Source organism: Amphiprion ocellaris, chromosome 9, assembly GCF_022539595.1.
Source record: "Amphiprion ocellaris isolate individual 3 ecotype Okinawa chromosome 9, ASM2253959v1, whole genome shotgun sequence".
Classification (NCBI taxonomy): domain Eukaryota; kingdom Metazoa; phylum Chordata; class Actinopteri; family Pomacentridae; genus Amphiprion; species Amphiprion ocellaris.
The window spans coordinates 201774-214315 of record NC_072774.1 but is presented as its reverse complement, the minus strand read 5'-3'; the positions used below and the strand labels follow the sequence as shown (position 1 = coordinate 214315).

General features: G+C 44.8%; 1 protein-coding gene across 7 annotated transcripts in view; it reads left to right on the top strand.

Annotated features, from left to right (window-relative positions):
* The window catches only part of LOC111584525 (CUGBP Elav-like family member 3), a 53429-nt gene that overhangs the window by 13229 nt on the left and 27658 nt on the right, over positions 1-12542 (top strand). The gene's annotated exons all lie outside the window — the stretch shown is intronic.

The window sequence follows — 12542 nt, the reverse complement described above, 5'->3', positions numbered from 1 at the left end:
TCTGTGATGTTCAAAAAGAAGCAGATCTAAACTCTACAGTCCACATAGAAAAGTCTGTCAAATCCAAACTGTTCGCTGAAAGCAGATTCTGTCAAAAAAAAAAAAAAAAGTAAAAATTCTGCCATTCTCTGAGGAACCATGAAGCTCCGAGGGACTCAGCTGAGACCAACAGTCACACCACCAAAATTCAGGGACTTTTGGGCTGAAAATAACTGAATTTAACCTCAAAATGGAGATATTTGATCAAAATCACTTTATTTTACATTTCCTGTTTAAACATTTGTCACAATGAAATCATTTACATGAACCAGATGTTCTAAAAACTACAAAAATTCTGCAGAATTTGGAGAATTCATGAAGTCAGTAGTGACTCAGCTGGAACCAACTGGTAGGAGACAGAAATTCTGGGATTTCTGAGTTAAACTGGACCCACACGGAGTCTTTAGTTCCACCAAACTTCCACAGATGCTGCTGAGGTGTTGAGTGAAGGTTTTTATTTTTTTTGCAAAATAAATAATGAAAAACTTTAATTCTGTCTAACTGTAGTTTTCAGAGGGCAGGACTTTTTATTTTAGTGAAAAAACCTGACACTCAACATCCTAAAACTGTGAAAATGTCTGTAGAAGCTCAAAAATCTGTTTTTTCTCAAATGCTCAAATGAGCATTTCAGGACATCACTCATGATTCGAACCATCAGAGATGTGAAAATCTTTCCTGCTGATTCTTTCCTTCAGGTTCTCATCCGTGACGTAATGTTTTAAAACTCGACCAAAACAAATCTTCAGCTCATCAGATTTCATTTAATCTCTTTATTCTACAAGTTTCATTCATACATTTGGAAAAAATAAACCAGACTTTGTACAAAAAAAGCCCCGAAAATATGCACTATTTGGCACAACGAGCTCCTCATGGAAACATCTTTGTTTTTCGGTTGTACTGCAGGCAGTGACCTTAACCCTCGTGTCGTAGTGCAGGTCAAAATTGACCCGTTTTAAAGTTTGAAAATGTGGGAAAATATATATTTTCACAGTGAAACTTCTGATGTCCACATTTTCAATATTTTTGGGAAATCTTTGAACATCTTTTGGTGGAAAAAAAGAAATGTTAAAAATGTTTCTTAAGAACAGTCACAAAAAAATCAGCCAAAATCCAGCAAGTTTTGCTGGATTTTGGTTGATTTTTATGTGAATGTTCTTCAAGAAAATATTAGAAGTTTTACTGATATATATGGAATCACTTTAGATATTTTTAGGATTTTTTTGGAAAATTTTTCTCATTTTTTGAAAATATTTACAACATTTTTCTTGCCAAATTTGGGGAATTTTTTAAAATAAAACTTTTAAGTGAAACTTTTAAGGAATTATTGGAATTTTCTTCCTGAAGGTTTTGTAAATTTTTTGAAATTTGGGGATTTGTTTTTCTGAATTTTTGGATTTTTTTCAGACAAGGAAACAATATTTTTTGGTGCCTGTAAATGAGGACAACAGGAGGGTTAAAACAGTTAAATATCTGCAGCGTGGAGAGTCACGGTTTTATTATTTTATTCCAGGGTTTCTGGACAAACTTACGACGCTGCTGACTCAAGGTTTTATTTTGCAATTTTTGCAAAATAAATAATCAAAAAACTTGTAGTTGTTGACAAAAACAGAAACCAACATGACATGGTGTGTTAGAGGGTTTGAGGATTGTAGCTCGTTGCTTACCAGATTGTGTTGCTGTTGTGTTCGCTCTGACTGTGTTTCCATGTGGAATCTAAGCAGCCTGGGTTAGGGTTGGAGGGTTGGAGGGTTGTAGCTTGTCGTTTTTCAGATTGTGGGTGTTGTCGTTTTTTGTCGCTGTGTGTTTCTGGGTTGGGGTTGGATGGTTAGGGTTGTTGTTTATCAGATGGTCATGTTCTCTCTGGCTGTGTTTCCATGTGGAAGGTTAGCATCCTAGCATCCAGCCTCCCAGCGGCCCTCAGCTATGATGATTTTCCACTGGAATAGGGTTAGACTCGTTGTTTATCAGCTATAATGACTGATTATCCACTGGGGCCTTTGTGGCTAATTTAGCATCATTCTGTGGTCAGCAGCTCTGTTTACTGTTCTGCTCCTCCTTCCTCCTCCTCTTCCTCCCTCCCTCCTCCTTCCTCCTCTTCCTCCCTCCCTCCTTCCTCCCTCCTCTTCCTCCCTCCTTCCTCCCTCCCTCCCTCCTCCTCCTCTTCCTCCCTCCCTCCTCCTTCCTCCTCTTCCTCCCTCCCTCCTTCCTCCCTCCTCTTGCTCCCTCCCTCCTTCCTCCCTCCTCCTCCTCTTCCTCCCTCCCTCCTTCCTCCCTCCTCCTTCTCTTCCTCCCTCCCTCCTTCCTCCCTCCCTCCCTCCTCCTCCTCTTCCTCCCTCCCTCCTCCTTCCTCCTCTTCCTCCCTCCCTCCTTCCTCCCTCCTCTTGCTCCCTCCCTCCTTCCTCCCTCCTCCTCCTCTTCCTCCCTCCCTCCTTCCTCCCTCCTCCTTCTCTTCCTCCCTCCCTCCTTCCTCCCTCCTCCTCCTCCTCCTCCTCCTCCTGACTCCACCAATATCTCTCCCCTCCTGATGGGTCTGGGATGGTAGCGCCTCCCCCACCTCCCACCCCCATACTGGGTTCTATTTTTAGCCCTCACCATGTGTGGGGCGGATGGATGGATGATGGAGGAGGAGGAAGAGGAGGAGGAGGACAGGTGTGGATGGAAAGGGGGAGGAGCTTCAGATTCAGATTGATAGTAGAGGAGCAACGGGATTTAACTGTTTAAAGAAAACTAATTTCTGTTTTTGTACATGGAAAAATCTGGAGACACACGCACGCACGCACGCACGCACGCACGCACGCACGCACGCACGCACGCACGCACGCACGCACGCACGCACGCACGCAAGCACACACACACAACAGGAGGACATCTGTCAGGAACCACAACTAGATGTTACATCTCCACCTGGAGGAACACAACCTGCTGACAACAACAACACAAAAACAACACAACAACAACAATAAAACAACAACACAACCTGCTGACAACACAACAACAGCACGACAACAACAACAACGACGCAGCAGCAGCAGCAGCAGCAGCAGCAGTGAGGGAGGTCCAGGTTGAGGCAGGTTTAGATTCTAAAAGCCGACAGGAGAAGCTTCATTGTTCTTCCTGCCGGGTTCTAAAGATCTCCGTTTAGTGTCACAGAGGAAAGAAAAGCTCGTCTCTGGACTTAACCGGCCTTTTGTCATTTTTATTGACATTTTTTGACCAAATATCCGACAGTTAGAGCTGCAGATTTGTGCGATGGATGAAGTGAACCAAATGTTTCTGCACTTAGAATCAGATTTATCAGGCGTTTTAGTGAGAGAACGGGTGGAACATTTTAAAGAAGGATCTGGAAACTAGTAGAAAAAGAAGCGAATCCCAGGAGTTATTCAGGAATTATAGATGAACTGGAATTAATGTTCTGAGTCTATATTTGTGTTTCTTTCCTTGTTTTTGTGTTGAACTTCCTGCCTCTGGTTTTATTTGATCCTAAAATCTGCTGGATTAAACCGACTAAACCCATCAGATCTCACTGACGCTCCAACACTAAAACCAACAGAACGGTCCGCTCTGCTCCCTGCTGGCTGGGATGCTGTCGCCATGGTGTCTGATGGGGAGGAGGAGGAGGAGGAAGGGTGACTCCTCAGGTGTGAAGAATGAGGCGACAGGCAGGAAGCAGAGGGGGATAGGAGCGTTGCCAGGCGACCGGGCCGAGCCAGATGCCAGGTTGCTAGGTAACCTGAGGGATGCAAAGCCTGACGTTAGGAGATGGGAGCAGCTGGAAGTCACCGTTTATATCGATTATCCGTCCGAGTCGCTTGTTTCACTCTAAATATTCACGTTCTCGGATTTTTCTGTGAATTATTTGACAGATTAGAGGACAAAGTAGAAAAAATACTCTGGAAATCGTCGTTATTTGACACCAGGATACCTCCTGAAACAAATTTATTCATTTATTGTCACATTTCTGCTTCTAAATCACTGAAATGCTTCATTTCTGCCATCAGGATGTGTCGTATTGTTGCTTTTTATCTGTCTTATAGCTTCTTTTTCTCTAAATATTCACATTCTTGGATTATTCTGCGAATTATCTGGCAGATTAGAGGACAGACTAGACATAGAGAGAGAAAAATACTCTGGAAATCATCATTATTTCACTCCTGAAACACGAATTTATTCATTTATTGTCATGTTTCTGCTTCTAAATCACTCAAGTGGTTAATTTTTGTCTTTTATTGTTGCATTTTTTTCTGTCTTGTAGCTTCATTTTCTCTAAATCTTCACATTCCATCCTTATTCTCTTAGTTTTTTGTCACATTAGAGGATGCTATAGAGACAGAGAGAGAAAAAGATCCATGCAGTGAAGTTATTTGGTGTCTGGATGCAGCTACACCAGTAATTTATTCATTTATTCTGCTGCTTTTGCTTTATATTAATTATTCCAGTGGTTATTCTTTGGCTGACTGAAGAACTGATTCAACTCCATCTTTTGTGGAGTGTAAAAACTGAACAGAAATGTTCAAAAAACAGACAGAAAGGAACAACAAAACAACAAAATCCAAAATAATGAGACACAAAACTCTACAACGAAGACCTAAAATGACCACCAGAACATTGCAAACAACATGAGAAAAAACATACACGAAACAACACAAAATGACACAAATGAAACACAAAACTATAAAATCCAGACCCAAAACAAGACTAATGAGACGCAAAACAACAAAAACAGACACAAAACTCTACAAACAAGACATAAAATGGAAAAAAAAAAACCCACACACACACAATACAACACAAATGTGACACAAAACAACACGGAGACACAAATGATTCCAACAAGGCATCAAATGTCAAAAACAGACACAAAATGATGCAAGTGAGGCACAAAGGAACAAAAACAGACACTAAACGTTTGATGTTGACACCCGAGTTTAATCTGGTATTCTCCTTTTAAAAACAGTAAAACACAATAAAAACACAGTAAAACACAATAAAACACAGTAGACTGCACTAGAACTGGGAGCAGGTTTTACGGGAACTTTGGTGGAATAGAAATAATCGTCTTCCTCTAATTTATCTCGAAGAGACGTAAATTTCAGGGTCAGAAACAGGCGGGTAGGTTTCAGGGGATCAGCCCATCAGCCTCGATGACGGTAATCGTTGAGATTCGGAGGCCGATAGAGGAGAAGCTTTGAGGCTGGAGGCCAATAGAGGAGAAGCTTTGAGGCTGGAGGCCGATAGAGGAGAAGCTTTGAGGCTGGAGGCCGATAGAGGAGAAGCTTTGAGGCTGGAGGCCGATGGAGGAGAAGCTTTGAGGCTGGAGGCCGATAGAGGAGAAGCTTTGAGGCTGGAGGCCGATAGAGGAGAAGCTTTGAGGCTGGAGGCCGATGGAGGAGAAGCTTTGAGGCTGGAGGCCGATAGAGGAGAAGCTTTGAGGCTGGAGGCCGATGGAGGAGAAGCTTTGAGGCTGGAGGCCGATAGAGGAGAAGCTTTGAGGCTGGAGGCCGATAGAGGAGAAGCTTTGAGGCTGGAGGCCGATAGAGGAGAAGCTTTGAGGCTGGAGGCCGATAGAGGAGAAGCTTTGAGGCTGGAGGCCGATGGAGGAGAAGCTTTGAGGCTGGAGGCCGATAGAGGAGAAGCTTTGAGGCTGGAGGCCGATAGAGGAGAAGCTTTGAGGCTGGAGGTTTTTATATAAATGATAAAAAGCATCGACGGATTAGAGAGGAGCAGAAATAAAAGGATAAAAATAGTTTCCTTTTCTTCTCTCTGGAAAACGGACATCTGAGGATGAAGATGGAGCGTTCCAGAGAGGGAAGGGAGGGGTGTTTGAATTAAAGAACAGCAGAATCAATGTTATTGCTCATACACGTGCATGTGCATGTACACCGTGCACGCTCACACATGCACGCTCACGTGCACTGTAATGTTTGAACATTTCATTGAGTGAAACAGAATCAGAGCAATAACATTGATTCTGCTGTTCTTTAATTCAAACACCCCTCTACCTGGCCGATGGTTCAGTCCGCTGATGTCGCCGGGTGGGGGAGGGTGGGGGAGAGAGGGGGGGGAGGGGGAGGGAGAATACGATTTGATTGGATAATCCAGGGATTTAATATCCTTTAATCCTGGTGCAATCCTCCCTGCAGCAGATTAACTGGATGTGGAGAAACTCTGCTGCAGCCCAGAGTTAGCATGTTAGCATGCAGCGCTCGCTCAGCCGTGCACGAGGGGACGTGCACACTCTCTCTCCCTCACTCTCTCTCTCTCTCTCTCTCTCTCTCTCTCTCTCTCTCTCTCTCTCTCTCTCTCTCTCTCTATATATATATATATATATATATATATATATATATATATATATATATATATATATATATATATATATATGTATGAAAGCAACACAAAGTGACAAAATTGACACAAACAAGATAGAGAATGACACAAATTAGACATAAAATGACAAAAATACCCCACAAAGCAGCAAAAATTAGGTGCAAAATGATGCAAACAAGAGACAAAACAACATAAATAAGACCAAATATGACCGACATAAAATGACAAAGAAAATGAGAGAAAGCAGCAAAAATGAGGCAAAAATGATACAAACCAGAGTCAAAACAACACAAATGAGACACAAATGACACAAAGCAGACACAAGACGACAAAAAGGACACATAAAATGACACAAATGAGGCAAACATGATGCAGCTGTACAGCAGACGAACAAACCTCCTCCTCCTCCTCCTCCTCCTCCGTGTCTGCAGATGGTTGGTGTTAATTAAGCCTTAATTGGGACGTGAGTCATTAGAGGTAATTAGAGCTGAAGGGAGGCGTTCATGTTGGACTGAAGGAGGATGGAGAGTTTTCACCACACAGGAATGAACGTCTACTTAAAACCCTCATTCATCAGCCAGAAACCACAAAAAGCACAAAGAATCGTAGAGTTTTCATATTTCCAACGGTCCCTGGACTCACCGTCTGCTGGGAAATGATTTTAAAATCACAACATTTGATCAAATTCACTTTCTTCAGGTCTTATTTTTAAAAAATCTCCCAAAGTGAACCATTTGATGGAACCAGAGTTTATAAAAAACTAAAAGTTCAGCTGTGACCAACGGGCAGGAAGGAAAACTCAGGATGAACTGCAGGCAGTGTTTCCTCAAAGACTAAAATAAACACAGCAAAAGCAGAGAACAGAGGAGCAGGATGGAGATCCATCCAGCATGGAGAAACATCTACTGATGATGGAGAAACATCTACTGATGATGGAGAAACATCTACTGATGATGGTGAAACATCTACTGATGATGGAGGAACATCTACTGATGATGGTGAAACATCTACTGATGATGGAGAAACATCTACTGATGATGGTGAAACATCTACTGATGATGGAGAAACATCTACTGATGATGGAGAAACATCTACTGATGATGGAGAAACATCTACTGATGATGGTGGAACATCTACTGATGATGGAGAACCATCTACTGATGATGGTGAAACATCTACTGATGATGGAGAAACATCTACTGATGATGGTGAAACATCTACTGATGATGGTGGAACATCTACTGATGATGGTGAAAAATCTACTAATGATAATGGAACATCTACTGATGATGGTGGAACATCTACTGATGATGGTGGAACATCTACTGATGATGGTGGAACATATACTGATGATAATGGAACATCTACTGATGATGGTGGAACATCTTTCTACTGATGATGGTGGAACATCTACTGATGATGGTGGAACATCTACTGATGATGGTGGAACATCTACTGATGATAATGGAACATCTACTGATGATGGTGGAACATCTTCCTACTGATGATGGAGAAACATCTACTGGTGATGGTGGAACATCTACTGATGCTGGTGGAACATCTTTCTACTGATGATGGTGGAACATCTTTCTACTGATGATGGTGGAACATCTACTGATGCTGGTGGAGCATCTACTGATGATGGTGGAACATCTTCTACTGATGATGGTGGAACATCTTCTACTGATGATGGTGGAACTTCTGCTGATGATGGTGGAACATCTACTGATGATGGTGGAACATCTACTGATGATGGTGGAACATCCTTCTACTGATGATGGTGGAACATCTACTGATGATGGTGGAACATCTTCTACTGATGATGGTGGAACATCTTCTACTGATGATGGTGGAACATCTACTGATGATGGTGGAACATCTACTGATGATGGTGGAACATCTTCTACTGATGATGGTGGAACATCTGCTGATGATTTTGGAACATCTGCTGATGATGGTGGAACATCTTCTGATGATGGTGGAACATCTACTCATGATGGTGGAACATCTACTGATGATGGTGGAATATCTACTGATGATGGTGGAACATCTATTGATGATGGTGGAACATCTACTGATGATGGTGGAACATCTTCTACTGGTGATGGTGGAACATCTACTGATGATGGTGGAACATCTACTGATGATGGTGGAACATCTACTGATGATGGTGGAACATCTTCTACTGATGATGGTGGAACATCTACTGATGATGGTGGAACATCTACTGATGATGGTGGAACATCTTCTACTGATGATGGTGGAACATCTGCTGATGATTTTGGAACATCTGCTGATGATGGTGGAACATCTTCTTCTGATGATGGTGGAACATCTACTCATGATGGTGGAACATCTACTGATGATGGTGGAATATCTACTGATGATGGTGGAACATCTATTGATGATGGTGGAACATCTACTGATGATGGTGGAACATCTTCTACTGGTGATGGTGGAACATCTACTGATGATGGTGGAACATCTACTGATGATGGTGGAACATCTACTGATGATGGTGGAACATCTTCTACTGATGAGGAGCAGAGTAATTTTAGAATGTCTGTCACCATTTCGCTCCAGTTTTTAACTCCTGTGGCAGTTTTTTTCATTTTTTTACAAAATAAATAATCAAATAAATTCACATGTAGTTGTTTGTGTGAGACGATGTGACAGGAGATGAGGCTGATGTTCTGGTAGATGCTCCTCTCCTCTCCTTGTATCTCCATCCTGGAGGTTTCCTGGTTCTCTGAGGTTTTCCTGCTGTTTTCTGGTCTCAAAGCAACAGACAGATCAGAGGAAGCGTCACCTCCTCCCTGCTGCTCATTCTGTGTTTACTCGGAGAGCTCAGCGGTCGTCCAGGCAACCAGCATCCTTGTTTACCGACCCTGTGTGCCATCAGAGGGTCGCCATGACAACGGGCCGGTTGCCATGCCAACTTTCCGATGCCATTGTGCCGTCTGTGTAGAGTGAAGATCTCACCTGCTGAGTGTCTGCTCCTCCTCTGGTTCTCCTTTGCTCCTCCTCTGGTTCTCTTCTGGTTCTCCTCTGGTCCTCCTCTTGTCCTCCTCTGGTTCTCCTCTGGTTCTCCTCTGGTTCTCCTTTGCTCCTTCTCTGGTTCTCCTCTGGTTCTCCTCTGGTTCTCCTTTGCTCCTCCTCTGGCTCTCCTCTGGTTCTCCTTTGCTCCTCCTCTGGTTCTCTTCTGGTTCTCCTCTGGTCCTCCTCTGGTTCTCCTCTGATCCTCCTCTGGTTCTCCTCTGGTTCTCCTTTGTTCCTCCTCTGGTTCTCCTTTGTTCCTCCTCTGGTTCTCCTCTGGTCCTCCCCTGGTTCTCCTCTGGTTCTCCTTTGCTCCTCCTCTGCTCCTCCTCTGGTTCTCCTCTGCTCCTCCTTTGCTCCTCCTCTGGTTCTCAACTGGTTCTCCTCTGGTTCTCCTTTGCTCCTCCTCTGCTCCTCCTCTGGTTCTCCTCTGGTTCTCCTTTGCTCCTCCTCTGGTTCTCCTCTGGTTCTCCTTTGCTCCTCCTCTGGTTCTCTTCTGGTTCTCCTCTGGTCCTCCTCTGCTCCTCTTCTGGTTCTCCTTTGCTCCTCCTCTGGTTCTCCTTTGCTCCTCCTCTGGTTCTCTTCTGGTTCTCCTCTGGTCCTCCTCTGGTTCTCCTCTGGTTCTCCTTTGCTCCTCCTCTGGTCCTCCTCTGGTTCTCTTCTGGTCCTCCTCTGGTCCTCCTCTGGTTCTCCTTTGTTCCTCCTCTGGTTCTCCCTTGTTCCTCCTCTGGTCCTCCTCTGGTTCTCTTCTGGTCCTCCTCTGGTCCTCCTCTGCTCCTCCTCTGGTTCTCCTTTGTTCCTCCTCTGGTTCTCCTTTGTTCCTCCTCTGGTTCTCCTCTGGTTCTCCACTGCTCCTCCTTTGGTCCTCCTCTGCTCCTCCTCTGGTTCTCCTCTGCTCCTCCTCTGGTTCTCTTCTGGTTCTCCTCTGGTCCTCCTCTGGTTCTCCTCTGATCCTCCTCTGGTTCTCCTCTGGTTCTCCTTTGTTCCTCCTCTGGTTCTCCTCTGGTCCTCCCCTGGTTCCCCTCTGGTTCTCCTTTGCTCCTCCTCTGCTCCTCCTCTGGTTCTCCTCTGCTCCTCCTTTGCTCCTCCTCTGGTTCTCAACTGGTTCTCCTCTGGTTCTCCTTTGCTCCTCCTCTGCTCCTCCTCTGGTTCTCCTCTGGTTCTCCTTTGCTCCTCCTCTGGTTCTCCTCTGGTTCTCCTTTGCTCCTCCTCTGGTCCTCCTCTGGTTCTCTTCTGGTTCTCCTCTGGTCCTCCTCTGGTTCTCCTCTGGTTCTCCTTTGCTCCTCCTCTGCTCCTCCTCTGGTCCTCCTCTGGTCCTCCTCTGGTCCTCCTCTGGTTCTCCTTTGTTCCTCCTCTGGTTCTCCCTTGTTCCTCTTCTGGTTCTCCTCTGGTTCTCCACTGCTCCTCCTTTGGTCCTCCTCTGCTCCTCCTCTGGTTCTCCTCTGCTCCTCCTTTGGTTCTCCTCTGGTTCTCCACTGCTCCTCCTCTGGTTCTCCTCTTCTCCTCCTCTGCTCCTCCTCTGGTTCTCCTCTGTTCCTCCTCTGGGTCTCCTTTGTTCCTCCTCTGGTTCTCCTCTGGTTCTCCACTGCTCCTCCTTTGGTCCTCCTCTGGTTCTCCTTTGCTCCTCCTCTGGTTCTCCACTGCTCCTCCTCTGGTTCTCCTCTGCTCCTCCTTTGGTCCTCCTCTGCCCCTCCTCTGGTTCTCCTTTGCTCATCCTCTGGTTCTCCTCTGATTCTCCTTTGCTCCTCCTTTGGTCCTCCTCTGCTCCTCCTCTGGTTCTCCTTTGCTCCTCCTCTGGTTCTCCTCTTCTCCACCTTTGGTCCTCCTCTGGTTCTCCTTTGTCCCTCCTCTGGTTCTCCTCTGCTCCTCCTTTAGTCCTCCTCTGGTTCTCCTCTGGTTCTCCTTTGGTTCTCCTCTGCTCCTCCTCTGCTCCTCAGGAGTAGAACTCCATGAAGGAGAACTCAGAACAATGTAGACTAATTGCTGAAACCAAAACGGAAAAATCTTGGAATCAGAGCAAGAAACAGAAAGTAGCTCCACATGCTGAAGATGTTTGACTTATTAGAGCCTCAACAAACTGTTTTAACTCTGGAAAGATGTTCCACCATCATCAGTAGATGTTCCATCATCATCAGTAGATATTCCACCATCATCAGTAGAAAGATGTTCCACCGTCATCAGTAGATGTTCCACCATCATCAGTAGATGTTCCATCATCATCAGTAGATATTCCACCATCATCAGTAGAAAGATGTTCCACCGTCATCAGTAGATGTTCCACCATCATCAGTAGATGTTCCATCATCATCAGTAGAAAGATGTTCCACCATCATCAGTAGAAAGATGTTCCACCGTCATCAGTAGATGTTCCACCATCATCAGTAGATGTTCCATCATCATCAGTAGAAAGATGTTCCACCGTCATCAGTAGATGTTCCACCATCATCAGTAGATGTTCCATCATCATCAGTAGAAAGATGTTCCATCATCATCAGTATTCAATTCAATTCAATTTTATTTATATAGCGCCAATTACAGTCAAATTGTCTCGAGACGCTTTACAGAACCCATATGCCTGACCCCCAGAGCAAGCCAAAAGGCGACAGTGGCAAGGAAAACACCCTTTTAACAGGGAAAAAAAACCTCGAGCAGAACCCGGCTCTAATGTGGGGGAACCCATCTGCTGCTGGCCGGGTGGGTTGAGAGGGACAGAAGAGGTAGAGGGGTAGAGATAGAGGGGTAGAGGTAGAGATAGAGGGATACAGATAGAGGGGTAGAGATAGAGAGGTGGGGGGTGGGACACAAGGACCATAAAACACAGCCACACATCTGAAGCATCCAGCATCCAGCTCTGGGACCAGGGACACTCGGAGAAAGGACACAGAAAGAAACAGAGTGAATGTAATGCAATAATGGTATATATAGTAAATACATAGGTAGTTAGAGAAGGGCTCAGTGCATCAAGAGAGGTTCCCCAGCAGCCTAGGCCTATAGCAGCATAACTAGGGGCAAACTAAAGGGACGTCAAGAGGGGAAGTCAGTTGTGCAAATGAAAACACCAGCTCACCCCGTCAGGGTCACCCAGTCAGCCCTAACTATAAGCTTTGTCGAAAAGGAAGGTTTTAAGCCTGGTCTTAAAAATA